This window comes from Somniosus microcephalus, chromosome 29, assembly GCF_052327205.1.
Source record: "Somniosus microcephalus isolate GS21.2 chromosome 29, FLI_Smic_1.0, whole genome shotgun sequence".
Taxonomy (NCBI): domain Eukaryota; kingdom Metazoa; phylum Chordata; class Chondrichthyes; order Squaliformes; family Somniosidae; genus Somniosus; species Somniosus microcephalus.
Genome location: NC_141015.1, coordinates 40864997 through 40880560, shown reverse-complemented (window position 1 = coordinate 40880560; position 15564 = coordinate 40864997).

Sequence of the window (15564 nt, the reverse complement as noted above, 5' to 3'; positions counted from 1 at the left end):
GCTAATCCATTGGTGGCGGGATGGTATGGGGCTGACGTGTAGTGCTTGACCCCATTCCTTTTTAAGAACTTCCTGAATTCTTCGGACACAAATTGCGGTCCATTATCAGAACAGATCTGTTCCGGCAGCCCATTCCTGGCAAATATGGTCCTTAATACTGTGATGGTTTTTTCCGTGGTGGTGGAGGACATCTTTATTACCTCCGGCCACTTGGAGTGTGCATCCACCGCGATTAGAAACATTGAGTCCATAAATGGACCAGCAAAGTCGACGTGTACCCTTTGCCAAGGAGATGAGGGCCACTCCCATGGATGCAGAGGAGCTTGTGGTGGCGCGTTTTGGACCTTCTGGCATCCTAGACAGCTCTTGGTTATTTCTTCGATGTCTCCATCAATACCTGGCCACCACACAAACGCTCTTGCTAGGTTCTTCATTTTCACTCCACCCAGATGCCCCTCGTGAAGCTCCTTTAGCACCTTATGCTGAAGTTTGGGTGGAATCACCACTCTAGATCCACACATCAAGGTTCCTCGGCACACTGACAGCTGTTCTTTTCTTTGCGAAAATGCGGGCAGCGTTGGTTCGCCATGTGCTGGCCATCCCTCCACTGTTAAATCGTAGACTCGTGAGAGAGTCGGATCATTTCTTGTTTCATTTTCGATCATCGAATTTGTTACTGGTAGACATTCCACTATGGATGAGTGGAACATCTCTACCGGGTCCACTGTAGCCGCCTCTTCTACTACTGGCAACGGTAGGCGCGATAACCCATCAGCATTTCCATGCTGTTTGGACCTTTTGTATTCGATGTCATATTGGTGTGCCCCAAGTAACACGGACCACCTCTGTAGCCTTTGCGCTGTCATAGTGGAAACGGCCTTGTTAGGGTTGAATATGGACACCAACGGCTGGTGGTCTGTCAGTAATGTGAATTTCTTGCCCTGCAGGTAATGATTGAATTTCTTTACTCCCCACACAAGGCTGAGGGCCTCCCTATCTATCTGAGCATAATTTCGCTCAGCGGAGGTCAATGATCGGGACGCAAATGCGACTGGCCTTTCCGAGCCATTTGGTAACTTGTGTGAAAGTACTGCTCCAATTCCATAAGGGGAAGCATCACAAGCTAGACGAAGAGGTAACGTTGGGTTGAAATGAGCCAACACTTCCTCAGAGGTAATCAACGCCTTGCTTCTGCGAAAGGCCTTCTTACAGTCCTCGCTCCACTTCCATGGTACTTCTTTCCGCAACAGAGCATTCAGCGGATGCAGCACCGTGGATAGATTTGGCAGAAACTTGTGGTAATAATTAATCAACCCCAGAAACGATCTCAACTGTGATACATTTTCCGGAGCGGGGGCCTTCACGACAGCTTCTATCTTGTCAGGTGACTTGTGCAGCCCCTCTTGGTCAATGACATGACCGCAGTACGAGATCCGTTTCTGGAAGAACTCACATTTCTGGCGATTAACTCGAAGGCCATATTCCTTCAACCTGGTGAGCACCAGTTTCAAATTTGCGAGGTGTTCCTCCTCGTCCTCTCCTGTAATCAGGATATCGTCCAAGTAACACTGAGTGCTTGGAATGCCCTGTAAGACCTGCTCCATGGCCCTCTGCCAAATTGCTGGAGCCGAAGCTACTCCAAAAACCAGTCTATTATAACGATACAAGCCTCTGTGCGTGTTGATTGTGAGATACTGGCGCGACTCTTCCTCGACTTCCATTTGTAAGTATGCTTGTGCCAGGTCTATCTTGGTGAAGTGTTGCCCGCCAGACAATGAAGCAAAGGTATCCTCAATCCGCGGAAGCAGGTATTGTACCATGTGAAGCACCGGATTAACTGTGATCTTGAAGTCTCCGCAGATGCGGACCTTTCCTGGTCCCCCTGGCTTGTTACTTGATGAAGACTTCATGACGGGAACAATGGGCGTGGCCCACTCACTCCAGTCCACCTTAGACAGTACCCCTGAACGTTCAAGCTCTTCCAGTTCTGCCTCCACAGCAGGTCGTATCGCGTAAGGTACCGATCTGGCTTTGAAAAATTTTGGGCTTGCATGTTCTGCAATCTTGATTTTTGCTTTAATTCCTCTCAGTGTTCCCAGTCCTTGCTGGAATACCTCTTTAGCTTCGTCCAATATTCTGGACAACCGTTCAGGTTTGACATCTTCCTTTCCGGAATCTATCGTCATTGTGTTTAGTGAATGCCTGTCTATCTTTATTTTCCTGATCCACTCCCCTCCCAGAAGTGGTGGACCTCCCTTGGGCAGCACATGCATGTCCATCCCTTGGTGATCTTTGTCCTTGTATCTCACCTTGACTTTTATCTTTCCGATGGGGTATACTTTGTGCCCCGTGTATGTCTGCAATACTATCTCCGTATCCCGTAGGGGAATATGTTTGAATAACTTTTTGTAATCTTGCTTATTCATGACCGTCAACGCCGATCCGGTGTCCACTTCCATCTTCACTTGGACTTTTGCAATCTGTAGTGTGACCCAGATAGTTTGTCAGTCAGCTTCTTTACTCACATTGTGAATCCTCAGACTACCCAGTTCCTTGCTGTTGGAGTCTGAGTCCGAATTCTGTTCATCTGGACTCTTCCCAGTCACCTTATGTACCTTTCTGTACTTCTTCTGCGGTGACTCATTATTGCTGGCCTTCTTTCCTGACCGGCATACCTTAGCTATGTGACCAAGCTTGCCACATTTTCTACATTCCTGGTTTTTAAACCAGCATTGGTTCTGGTCATGTGTTGTCTTCCCGCAACGATAACATTTTGTTGTACCCGAAGTCATTTGATCCACACTGAGTACCACTGTCTTCCGCTGCATTTCCGCCGTGCCTCTCGCTGCGGCTTCGTGCGATGCTGCAATAAGGACAGCCTTATCAAGTGTAAGATCGTTCTCTTCGAGCAGTCGTTTTTGTGTTCCTTCCTTTGACATCCCGCACACGAACTTGTCTCTCAGTGCCTCTGTCAGATTTACCCCAAACTGACAGTATTTTGCTAGCCTACGCAGTTCAACCAGGTACTCCGCGTTGCTTTCCTCTTTTCGTTGCGTTCTCACGTAAAATTTAGATCGTTCTGCTAACATCAGCGGTGCGGGGTTAAAATGATCCTTCAGGACAGCAACAATATTAGCGAAAGACTGATCCGCCGGTTTAGCTGGTGATAGAAGATGCTTCAATAACCCGTATGTCTTCGCACCCATTGAGTTTAGTAAGGTTAGAGCTTTGTCATAATTTGCTATCTTATTGACCTTACAATATATCTCGATGCGTTCTACATACGTGGCCCAATCTTCCACATCGGAATCGAAACTGTTGATGTTACTACGCTTAGGCATCTTCACACTCTTCCTGAGAAACAACAACGAAATATTTCTTTAACTTTTTTTTCCAAAATGGCGGTTTCCCGCGCTTGTCTTCTTTCCCCGCCCACTTTCAAAATGGCGGTTTCCCGCTTCTGTCTTCTTCCCCGCCTACTGGCGGCTTCCCGCGTTTCTTCCCCTGGCGGGAGGGGTAAGCTTTTCCCTCGGGCGACGACCGCTGGCTTTCGGGGTTCGCAGCTTGCGCGTCGGCTTCAGTGCGTTCCTTGTTCCCTTTTCTCGGCAGGGCAACCGGCGCTGGGTACAACCCGTTGACGGCGAACAGTTTCAGCCGCTGGGCTGGATCTCGCTCAGTCTCCCTCGCTCGGGCTCTGTCTCTCCCGCTCGCTCGGGCTCTGTCTCTCCCTCAGCAGCTTCCAATCACGCCTCCCAGCCCTCTCGCAGTCCGGTGCTGTCCTCCCCGGCTGCGGCTGAGTTCTCCGCGATTTATTTATTTTTATATCTTCCCACGCCTTACGATCCCGGTCGCAGCGCTTCGTGGCCTTGGTCGCTGCCCGGCCTTTTTCACTCCACTCGTGCCTCCCAGCCCTCTCGCAGTCCGGTGCTTTCCTCCCCGGCTGCGGCTGAGTTCACCGCGGTTTATTTATTTTTATATCTTCCCGCGCCTTACGATCCCGGTCGCAGCGCCTCGTGGCCTCGGTAGCTGCCCGGCCTTTTTCGCCGGTCGCGGTCTAGCTGTCTCACGACGCCGTTGCGTCTCCCAGCCCGCTTGTACCGCGGCTTCCGTGCTCCACGCTGCCCCAGTCTCAGCACCTCTGGGCCCGAGTTCTGTCCGGCTCCTTTCCCCCGACCGTGGTTGAGTTCACCGCCCTTATCCTCCGTTTATTTATTTATTTTTTTATTTCCCTTTACTCACAGTCACCGTGGCCGACTTGCTTCTCGTGCTGATCGGCTCACTCACCACCGTGGCAGAAGGGACAATCAGTGCCTGTTGCTGATGGAAGGCTTCGTGTCTGAATTCTTCCTTCTTCCTTGCTATGCAGACTCGAGTTTTCTCTCAGCAGAACGACGAGGGCGGGTGCCTCTTCTCGACGCTCGTTAACTGCTTCGGAAGTATTGTTGCCGCAGGGTAAGATCGAACTCGTCGCCACTGTAAAGTCTGTAGGTATTATGGCGAATTAATACACAGACTACAAGAGTAACTTTAACAGGACTTTACTATTCGAAGGTCAGGGCGAATCTGCCCAATAAATCCTGACACAGCACTTATATACCGGTGTGGTCACCATCGGTATTACAGTATACAGCAGCCAAGACAAAGTAGTGCCACACCTAAAATAGTTCTCTTAAAGGTGGACGGTTACATACAATAGTTCTCTTAAAGGTAGAACAGTTACATACACTACAATAATGACCGGATAATCTATTTTAGTGATGTTGGTTGAGGGATAAATATTGGCCCCAGGACAATGGGGAGAACTCCCCTGCTCTTCTTCAAAAATAGTGCCACGGGATCTTTTACACCCACCTGAGAGCAGACGGGGCCTCGGTTTAACATCTCATCCGAAAGACGGCACCTCCGACAGTGCGGCGCTCCCTCAGTGGGAGTGTCAGCCTAGCTTTAATGTGCTCAAAGTCCCTGGAGTGGGACTTGAACCCGCAACCTTCGGACTCAGACGAGAGTGCGACCCACTGAGCCACAGCTGACACCGGCTGTGAGTCAAAGTGAGTCAAACACTAGGTCCCGTTTTTACACTGTCGCTCTTGTTCAGGCCTATCAGCATCTCTGACATATTGCAGCCTGTCTGTTTTTATTGCCTTTGTTTTCTTACTGTTGTTTACTCAGTGTGGCCTGAGCGACCTTCGCTTCCAGAATATCAATTATGCCGACAGTAAATGCGGAGAATTTTCCTATGCAATCAACTGGATGATATATCTGTCTCGTAAATATTGAACTTCTCCGCAGCGAGCGAGTGTGATGGGAAGCGCAGAACCAAAGTGCCTGAGTGAAGTTTGTTCTCTTCCCTCGCCCTCCCCCTCCGCCCCCCCCTCCCACCACCAACCCAGGCAATGCTAATAATTTCCCCCTCTATGTCACGACTGAGGTATTGGACGACGGGCTTGGTTGCATGCTGTCGTGTCGAGGCTGCAGCTCGCTGGCCACTGCACCTGCCGCCGTCCCTCCTCCCGCCCAGCCCCCTCCTGGCCATTTGTCTGGAGCCACGTGATCCTCCCTGGCACTTTGTCTTTCGGGTCGCAGCCTGCCAGACAGGAGCCACACACAGTGTGTGCCCCGCTGATTGATGTCCCATTCAAAGGCCTGTCCGCCGGGGTCTTCAAACTGTAATTACAGCTGAAGTGGGCAATCTGTCTGCTGAGCTCTCCGTAAACTCTTATTTCTTTGCTTGACATCCTGGCAAAGATTGGTGGTCACAGAGCTGCGGTAAAATGGATCCACCACGTGAGCTTAGAAGGACCGACGAGTGCGGCATCTTGCAAGCAGAAATAATGCACTTTTGCTTCTGCTTTCCCACTCAAACCATTGATTTTAAGTCATCTGATTCCAATCCCATTTATTCAGGAGTCTCGCTTTACAAATGCCGCTGAGTTATTCAATCATTCTACCTTATTTACAACTGCAAAGTTACAGGCGATGCTTAAGCAAGAAAACAGAATGCCTTGTAGCATTAACGTTAACAATCCCACCTCCGTGTCAGATGGTTGTAGGTTGACGATCTCCTGCAGGCTTGAGCACTATGGCCCAGAAATTCGGGTCGGGGGCTTCCCGCGGGTGCAAGCCCCCGACCTGCACTTACCTTGCGCACCGGCCGTTGTGCTGTGGGCCCGTGTGGGATTCCGATCCTGGGCCTGCTCCAACTGCCGGCGCGCAGTGCTTGCGTATCCCAGGGGCGCAGTTAGTTCGATGCATCCCCTGGGATCACGTGGGCCATGGAGAGCCAATGGTAGCAGGGAAATGCCCATTCATAAAATTGACAGGAAGACCTGTCAAACCTATAAATACCATAAGCCCCAAAACATCACTAAATCTTCAAATAAATTTTTTTTTAAATCACATTTTTTAAATAAACTATAAATATAAATTACATGAAATAACTATTTTAAACAATAATTTAAATTTTTGAAATTTTTTTTAAATTTTCTAACGGGGCTAAAAATAAACTTACCTTTCTTTAAAGTATTTAAAAATAATAAACCTGTGGAAAAAATGTTTTAATTTTAATTAATTCACCACTTACCTTGTAAAAAGCAGGCCTTGTGACTACTTTTTACATGTCTAACTTCTAGAGATTTACCCTCCCGGGAAAACCTGCATAACAAAGGTAAGTTTGATGCGCACGCGTTGCCTCTCCTGCGCACGCGTTCGACTTGTGAACCCCTTCTTTCAGGGGAACGGAAGTGCCGGTTTCCCGCGCATGTGCAGTGCATGCACGAAACCGGCACTTCCATTGGGCTTACGGGTGAGTACCCCGTGCGTACTCACCCGTGGAGACCCGAATTTCTGGGCCATTATCTCGGCAACACTGGATGGAGAGCTACATTGCCTGAGGTGCCATCTTTCAGCTGAGATGTTATGGCCCTATCTGTCTATTCTGATTGATGCAATGGATCTCATGACGCTACCCTGATTTCCCCTGATCTCTTGACCGAAATTCCTCCTACCATGATTGTCATTAAAAACACAACTTAGCCTGGTGTCAGCTGTGGCTCAGGGGGTAGTTCCAGTCCCACTCCAGAGACTTGAGCACATAATCCAGGCTGACACTCCAGCGCAGTGCTGAGGGAGTGCCGCACTGTCGGAGGTGCCGTCTTTCGGATGAGGCTTTAAACCGAGGCCCCGTCTGTTCTCTTAGGTGGATGTAAAAGATCCCGCGGCACTATTTCAAAGAAGAGCAGGGGAATTATCCCCGGTGTCCTGGGGCCAATATTTATCCCTCAACCAACATCACTAAAAACAGATGATCTGGTCATTGCTGTTTGTGGGAGCTTGCTGTGTGCAAATTGGCTGCTGCATTTCCCACATTACAACAGTGACTACACTTCAAAAAGTACTTCATTGGCTGTGAAGCGCTTTGGGACATCCGGTGGTCATGAAAGGCGCTATAGAAATGCAATCCTTCCTTCTTTCCCCTCCCTCCCTTTCCTCATTCCACAATCCCGTGCTCTCAGCGCTGACGTCAAACTCGAGGAGCGTGCAGGTCAGAGCTAGATGATCTAATGGCTTCGAATTTACAGCACGGAAACAGGCCATTCAGCCCAGCCAGTCCATGCTGGCATTTATGCACCACTCGAACCTCCTCCCATCCTTTCTCATCTGACTCTATCAGCGTAACCCTTTGCTTCCCTTCTCCCTCATGTGCTTATCCAGCTTGCCTTAAATGCATCTAAGCTATTCGTCTCAATCTTGTATCCTCTAACCTGCACTCCCTGTGAGCACAGCTTTCCACCCTAGGAGCACAGCATCATGGAATTACCCCCCAAATTAATAACTTTTCTGTGCGCAGTGGTTTTTGTTGTGTCGGCAAATGCGCCAGCCATTTTGTAAACAGCAAGATCCCACAAGGAGCAATGACCTGTTTGTACTTGCAGGAGAAGTGTTGCTCTGGGGATCAGGAGAAGTCCCGTTAGTGTCAAAGGATCTTTGATCACCACGTGAGCAGGCAGATTCCTCCTCTGAAGACTAGACAGACTAGATGCAGGAAGGATGTTCCCGATGGCGGGGGAGTCCAGAACCAGGGGTCACAGTCTAAGGATAAGGGGTAAGCCATTTAGGACTGAGATGAAGAGGAATTTCTTCACCCAGAGAGTGGTGAACCTGTGGAATTCTCTACCACACAGGGCAGTTGAGACCAATTCATTAAATATATTCAAGAAGGAGTTAGATATTTCTTAAGACTAAAAGGATCAAGGGATATGGGGAGAAGGCAGGGACAGGGTACTGAATTTGGATGATCAGCCATGATCTCATTAAATGGCGGAACAGGCTCGAGGGGCCGAATGGCCTACTCCTGCTCCTATCTTCTATGTTTCTATGAAGGACTGTACACCTTCAACTATGCAGCACTCCCTCAGCACTACAGTGACAATCTGGAACGAGCTGCCTGAAAGGGCGGTGGAAGCAGATTCAATAGTAACTTTCAAAAGGGAATTGGAGAAATACTTGAAAAGTAAAAAACTTGCAGGGCTCTGGGGAAAGAGCAGGGGGGAGTGGGACTGATTGGAGAGCTCTTTCAAAGAGCCGGCACAGGCACGATGGGCCGAATGGCCTCCTTCTTTACTGTATCGTTCTAGGATAAGTGTTAGCCTACATTAAATGCTCAAGATCTGGAGTGGGGCTCAAATCCACGGTTTTCGGAGTGAGAGGTGAGAATGCCACAAACTGGGACAAGTAGACACGCTCTGTGTTGTTCCATCCTCCGTAAACTTGAGCTCATCCAAAACCCTGCTGGCCCGTGTCCTAACTCGCACCAAGTCTCGTTCGCCCATCACCCCCTGTGCTCACTGCCCCGTGTCCTAACTCACACCCAGTCCCGTTCACCCATCACCCCCTGTGCTCACTGCCCCGTGTCCTAACTCGCACCAAGTCTCGTTCACCCATCACCCCCTGTGCTCACTGCCCCGTGTCCTAACTCGCACCAAGTCTCGTTCGCCCATCACCCCCTGTGCTCACTGCCCCGTGTCCTAACTCACATCAAGTCCCGTTCGCCCATCACCCCTGTGCTCACTGCCCCGTGTCCTAACTCACACCAAGTCCTGTTCACCCATCACCCCTGCGCTCGCTGCCCCGTGTCCCAACTCACACCAAGTCCCGTTCACCCATCACCCCCTGTGCTCACTGCCCCGTGTCCCAACTCACACCAAGTCTCGTTCGCCCATCACCCCCTGTGCTCACTGCCCCGTGTCCTAACTCGCACCAAGTCTCGTTCGCCCATCACCCCCTGTGCTCACTGCCCCGTGTCCTAACTCACACCAAGTCCCGTTCGCCCATCACCCCTGTGCTCACTGCCCCGTGTCCTAACTCACACCAAGTCCCGTTCGCCCATCACCCCTGCGCTCGCTGCCCCGTGTCCCAACTCACACCAAGTCCCGTTCACCCATCACCCCCTGTGCTCACTGCCCCGTGTCCCAACTCACACCAAGTCTCGTTCGCCCATCACCCCTGCGCTCACTGCCCCGTGTCCCAACTCGCACCAAGTCTCGTTCGCCCATCACCCCTGCGCTCGCTGACCTACATTGGCTCCCGATGTGGCAACCCCTTGATTTTAAAATTCTCATCCTTGTTTTTAAATCCCTCCATGGCCTCGCCCCCCTCCCTATCTCTGTAGCCTCCTCCAACCCTACAACCCTCCCAGATCTCTGCGCTCCTCCAATTCTGGCCTCTTGAGCATCCCCCGATTTTAATCACTCCACAATTGGCGGCCGTGCCTTCAGCTGCCTGGGCCCTAAGCTCTGGAATTCCCTCCCTAAACCTCTCTCCGCCTCGCTACCTCTCTCTCCTCCTTTAAGACGCTCCTTAAAACCTACCTGTTTGAATAAGCTTTTGGTCACCTGTCCTAATATCTCCTTATGTGGCTCGGTGTCAAATTTAGTTTGATAATCGCTCCTGTGAAACGCCTTGGGACGTCTTACTATGTTAAAGGCGCTATATAAATGCAGCTGTTGTGTTAATTTGCCCATACTAGTCTGTAGTTTCCAATGATTGGAGTTCTAGGATGGCCTTTTTGTGACAGATGTAATCTTCACGGAGAGGCTGCCGTTCTTTGTCTCTTTCTTCATTCAACCACAGCAGTTGGGATCAACATTTTTTTTAGTCATTCTAAAATATGAAAATAGAGATGAAAGCCTATCTCACTCAGATTAACATGTTTTAATACACTGAACCTTTGAAGATTCCCGAGGCCTTTCTCGCACAATAAGGTGGTTATTAGTTGGAGCGGTGACCTTTTGATATTTTCAAAGCTTGTATATACCACTACTAAGCCTTTGATATTTAAAAGCCTGACTATAAGTGTCCTTAACATTGTTCTTCCATGGGTGTATGTTTAGTTGATATGGAAAAAAATTTGGACTGCCAATTCATGACAGTTAACTTCTGCGATCAATGTAGATTTTTTTTGACGATTTTTTTTTCAACGGGCGTTAATCGCGGAGGTTAATTCCCGCGGCACTATTTGGAAGAAGAGCAGGGGAGTTCGCCCCAGTGTCCTGGCCAATATTTATCCCTCAACCAACATCAATAAAAAACAGATTATCTGGTCATTATCACATTTTTGTTTGTGGGAGCTTGCTGTGCGCAAATTGGCTGTTGCGTTTCCTACATTACAACAGTGGCTACACTCCAGAAAAGTACTTCATTGGCTGTAAAGTGCTTTGGGACGTCTGGTGGTTGTGAAAGGCGCTATAGAAATGCAAGTCTTTCTTTCTTTCTTGCACTTGTCTATATAACAGTCAGTTCACTTAAGTAGTCATTTATTGTAAGTAAAGCACTTTGGGGCCTTTCTGAGAGACACAATAAGGTGCTATCTACATGCAAGCTCTTCTTATTTTCCTGGACACAATACAAGAAAAAGCTTATCATCCGATAGGCAATCCTTCTCTCCCCTCTCGCCATCAATCTCCCTCTCTATCTTCCAACCTTTCTTATCTCCCTGTTTTATTGATACCATTATGGTCAGTGCTTCTCTTAACTTTACCTCTCGCGATGCAAAACAAGCTTCTCCCTCACTGCGTCGGAACAAAGACTCTCTGTGTCGTCGCCTATTCTCATTCATTCCCAGGACATCAAAACTGCGGCTTCTTAATTCCTTCACCTTTCCCTTCCTCCAACAAGCATCGGGCCTCTGATACAAAAAGAAAATACTGCGGATGCTGGAAACCTGAAATAAAAACAGAAAATGCCGGAGACACTCAGCGGGTCGGGCAGCATCTGCGAAGAGAGAGACCGAGTCAACGTTTCAGGTCGATGACCCTTCGTCAGAACTGGAAAAAAGCAGGAAATGGAACAAGGTAAAAGAGACCAACGGAATTCCCGTCGGAGAGAAGAGCAGAACTTCTTCAAGGTGGGCATTCCTGGAAGAGCAGTGGTTGTGAATTAAACACTAATACAAAACGAAAATACAGCAGATGCTGGAAATCTGAAATAAAAACAGAAAATGCTGGAGGCCTTTGATACCTGGGCATGGCATTATCTGATTACTGCCTCTAGATTAATCTTATCCTCTATTGTTTTTAACCTAGATGGCTTACCCCTTATCCTTAGACTGTAACCAGGGGTCACAGTCTAAGGATAAGGGGTAAGCCATTTAGGACTGAGATGAGGAGGAATTTCTTCACCCAGAGAGTGGTGAACCTGTGGAATTCTCTACCACAGAAGGCAGTAGACGCCAATTCATTAAATATATTCAAGAAGGAGTTGGATATATTTCTTAAGGCTAAAGGGATCAAGGGGTATGGGGAGAAAGCAGGGACCGGGTACTGAATTTGGATGATCAGCCATGATTGCATTGAATGGCGGAGCAGGCTCGAGGGGCCGAATGGCCTACTCCTGCTCCTATCTTCTATGTTTCTATATTTAGCTATGCCTCGGCGCTAATCAGGTCAAGGGTGGCCTGCGATGTAACAAAGTTCAGCTGGCCACACGTCACGCCGACAAATCACTGTCTCAGAGGAGTAGCTGCAGTATAACTGCAGTCTGACGGATTGAAGGCACTCGAATGTATTGACAGCACCGAACCTGTAACCTCACAGCAAGAGAGTAGTCATTAACTGAGTGTGTGTGTTTTTGTTAACACAATTACACATCACCAATTGCATTATTCACTTAGGCAATGCTGAGGGAGGCTGATAGAATTTAGGGCTTGCGGTATCTACTTGTAAGATTGTGAATGGCTGGGACCTGATCCATGCATCATCCCACATTGATCCCTGGTGAAATAAGTAAGGCAAACATCTTAACTGTAATGGAACAATAAGCCAGAAAGGAACTGAACTGTTTATTCTAATTTTAGGACAGCACTGACATGATCTCAAGATAGTCAAAAGTAGGAACTGGCATTTCTCTATTCCTTAATGCCCAAGTAAGCTGCTATTTGTTCTTGTCTCACCTTTTGGGATTTCCTCTCTCTGTGCTTTGCGATAAATCCAGCACGATGCAGTTATTGCACATAGTGTGTGCAGTTCTGGACACCGCACCTTAGAGAGGTGTCCTAACTCGCACCAAGTCCCGTTCGCCCATCACCCCCTGTGCTCGCTGACCTACATTGGCTCCCAGTTAAGCAACTGCTCGATTTCAAAATTCTCATCCTTGTTTTCAAATCCCTCCATGGCCTTGTCCCCTCCCTATCCCTACGTGTGGAATTACTCCTCGCCCTGTCCAACAGGGTATAGAGTTCGGACTTGAGACTTATGAGAAATTACACCAGACACACGGGTTCTGTCTTTAAACTATTATTGTTCCTAAGACAGACTCCTCCAGCCCCACAACCCCCCGAGATCTCTGCGCTCCTCTAATTCTGCCCTCTTGAGCATCCTTGATTATAGTCGCTCCACCATTGGCGGCCGTGCCTTCTGTTGCCTGGGCCCTAAGCTCTGGAATTCCCTCCCTAAACCTCTCTGCCTCTCCGCCTCTCCTCCTTTAAGACACTCCTTAAAACCTACCTCTTTGATCAAGCTTTTGGTCACCTGCCCTAATATCTCCTTATGTGGCTCGGTGTCAAATTTTTTACTCCTGTGAAACGCCTTGGGACATTTTACTACGTTAAAGGCGCTATATAAATACAAGTTGTTGTTGTCGTTGGATAGATCAGCCTTGGAAGGAGTGCAGCGCAGATTCACCAGGGCTCCAAGGGACAGATTATGAGGATTTTTGCTAGACGAGGGTGTAAAAGGATATGGAGCCAAGGTGGGCGGATGGAGTTACGATACAGATCAGCCATGATTTCATTGAATGGTGGAACAGGCGCAAAGGGATGGATGGCCTCCTCCTTTTCCGACGTTTCACACAAGAGCCAGGCTTGGAAAGGTAGCAGGGATCAGAAATAAAGAAATACAAAAATAGCTCTCCTTGAAGAAATGCGCTTCAAATATGGCAACCCAGAAGGTCATCTGTGGACAATAATGGATACTTAAGAATGCCAACAAGGCTGTGCGTCATTGAACGATTCAGTCACTATTACAAACCACAAAATCAGCTCAAGGTCACAAGTTAAAGGAAGCACATTCGACCCAACTGAGCTCATCCATTATGGGAAAATCCTGCATCGCCCCCATCGCAACATCCGTCTGCTTTCAATTGAGCCAATCCCAACAAGCAGATAGTATTAATTAACGTCCCTTTTGAACCAATCAGGCTAAGCAGACTGAGCAAAGTGTTTTTTGATTGTTTGCCAGGATATTTCTCACCCCACAAAGGATCGAATGCCTGACCCACCACACATTAATATTCCAAGGCTGCAGGACGTGTGGAATTACCCCTCGTCCCGTCCAACAGGGTATAGAGTTTGAACTTGAGGCTTATGAGAAATTACACCAGACACACGGGTTCTATCTTTAACCTTTTATTGTTCCTGAGACAGATTCAAAAACCCCAACCACTATTCAAGCAGGACACCAATAATGTTACAGGAAATCATACATACAGCCCCCCGCCGATGATCAGTCCAGCGCTGATTGTAGGCCCCCGTAAGCAAGATGACTGGCCAATCCACCTTCTTCCGACTGCAGTGCCAATATTCTTTAGCCTTTGTGTTTTATACAGTCTTCCTTGTCTTTCTCACTAAATCAATCATCAGAGATAGTGAAATGTTCCTTTAATAGTCGATCTGAGTTGTTTGAGCTGTCAAACCTTCACACTCACACATCCTGTGTCGCTATCCATTAGTTGCCTTTATCAAAGCCCAAAATTGTTCATTCACTCATAAAGTTTACAAAAGTGGCAGGAAGCCACTTGGTTACAGTCCATGTGTTACGTCGTATTCTGCATTTCAAAACTTCAAAGGTTTGACTCCTCCCCTTTAGCCACCAAAAAAATTAATTAGAGACGCGATGTCTGCAAATCTAAGGGGATTTGTTTATCTCTGTTGTCTCTGCAGTCACAACCATGTTTGCTGCCTTTTAGTAAAGCACATCAAAGCACATTCCATGTCCGCTTATCAGTGAAAGACCATCTGTTACAACTTTATTTCACTTCGGAAAAAACCTTTTGACCTGGCAAAGCATTTCAATATATATGAGAATTAAAAATTAAGAATTAAGGGTCTGTGTTTGCCAACAAGACCTAGACAGCAGGGCAGATCTTTGCAAATGGGGTACATCTCGCAAACATTTCTAACATTCAATGATTATTTCAGCAGTGTCATTTATGTGCGAGTTATGTTTAAATATGTTACTTTTATCCGCCTTACGTGAAGAAGGAGGATGGTGAGCAAAACGTATTTGAGCAATCTGATGAGCCGCGATGCTGACTGTGTCAGCCGTGGCTCAGTGGGTGGCACTCTCTAGGTGGGCGGGGCTAGGAGTGAGCAGGTGCTGCTGGATGCTTGATTACTGCAGGGAGTTGGAGTGAGTTTGTAAAAAGTTGGTGGTGGGTTTATTTTTTCAGGTTTTACGGCCTTTGTGGTCCTTAAACGAAGGGCCTGGAGAGCCGGGCCCCTCAGAGGACAATGTTCCCAGGATAAATTTAATCAGGGGAGAAAATTTTGGGGAAGGGGGAAAAAAAGGCCCAAAGATTTGGGCCGGGACCCCAGGAGGTTTGGAAAAGAAAACATGGTGGTGGTTCAGTGCGAAGATAAGGAGATAAGGAGATACAAGCTTGGGACATTATCCAGGCGGTACACGAGGACTGCGGCGAGGGAAGCTGCTTTGCCTGCCGACCAAAGCCGAATGTTGGGTTCGAGGTGACGTTCAGTGGCCGAGAGGAGGTGGAAAGACTTTTACTCAGTTTGAAGGTTGGAGATAAGTTCTTGGAGGTATCTCTGCTATATTTTGAAGAGGTGGTGGTCTCATTCCTAAACCTGCCGGTTTATATTGAGGACGATGTGCTAATCAAAAAGTTGGAGTCGTGGGACATTAAAATTTGCTCGCCAATAAAGAGGAGATACTATCCAGGAACACGGGTAGCAGATGGAACCCGTTACGTAAAGGTGCGGTTCCCAGAAAATTGCGGCGCAGAGAACCGGATGGAGATGGTGGAAAACACACCAAGTACAGTGGAAAAGGACAAAGA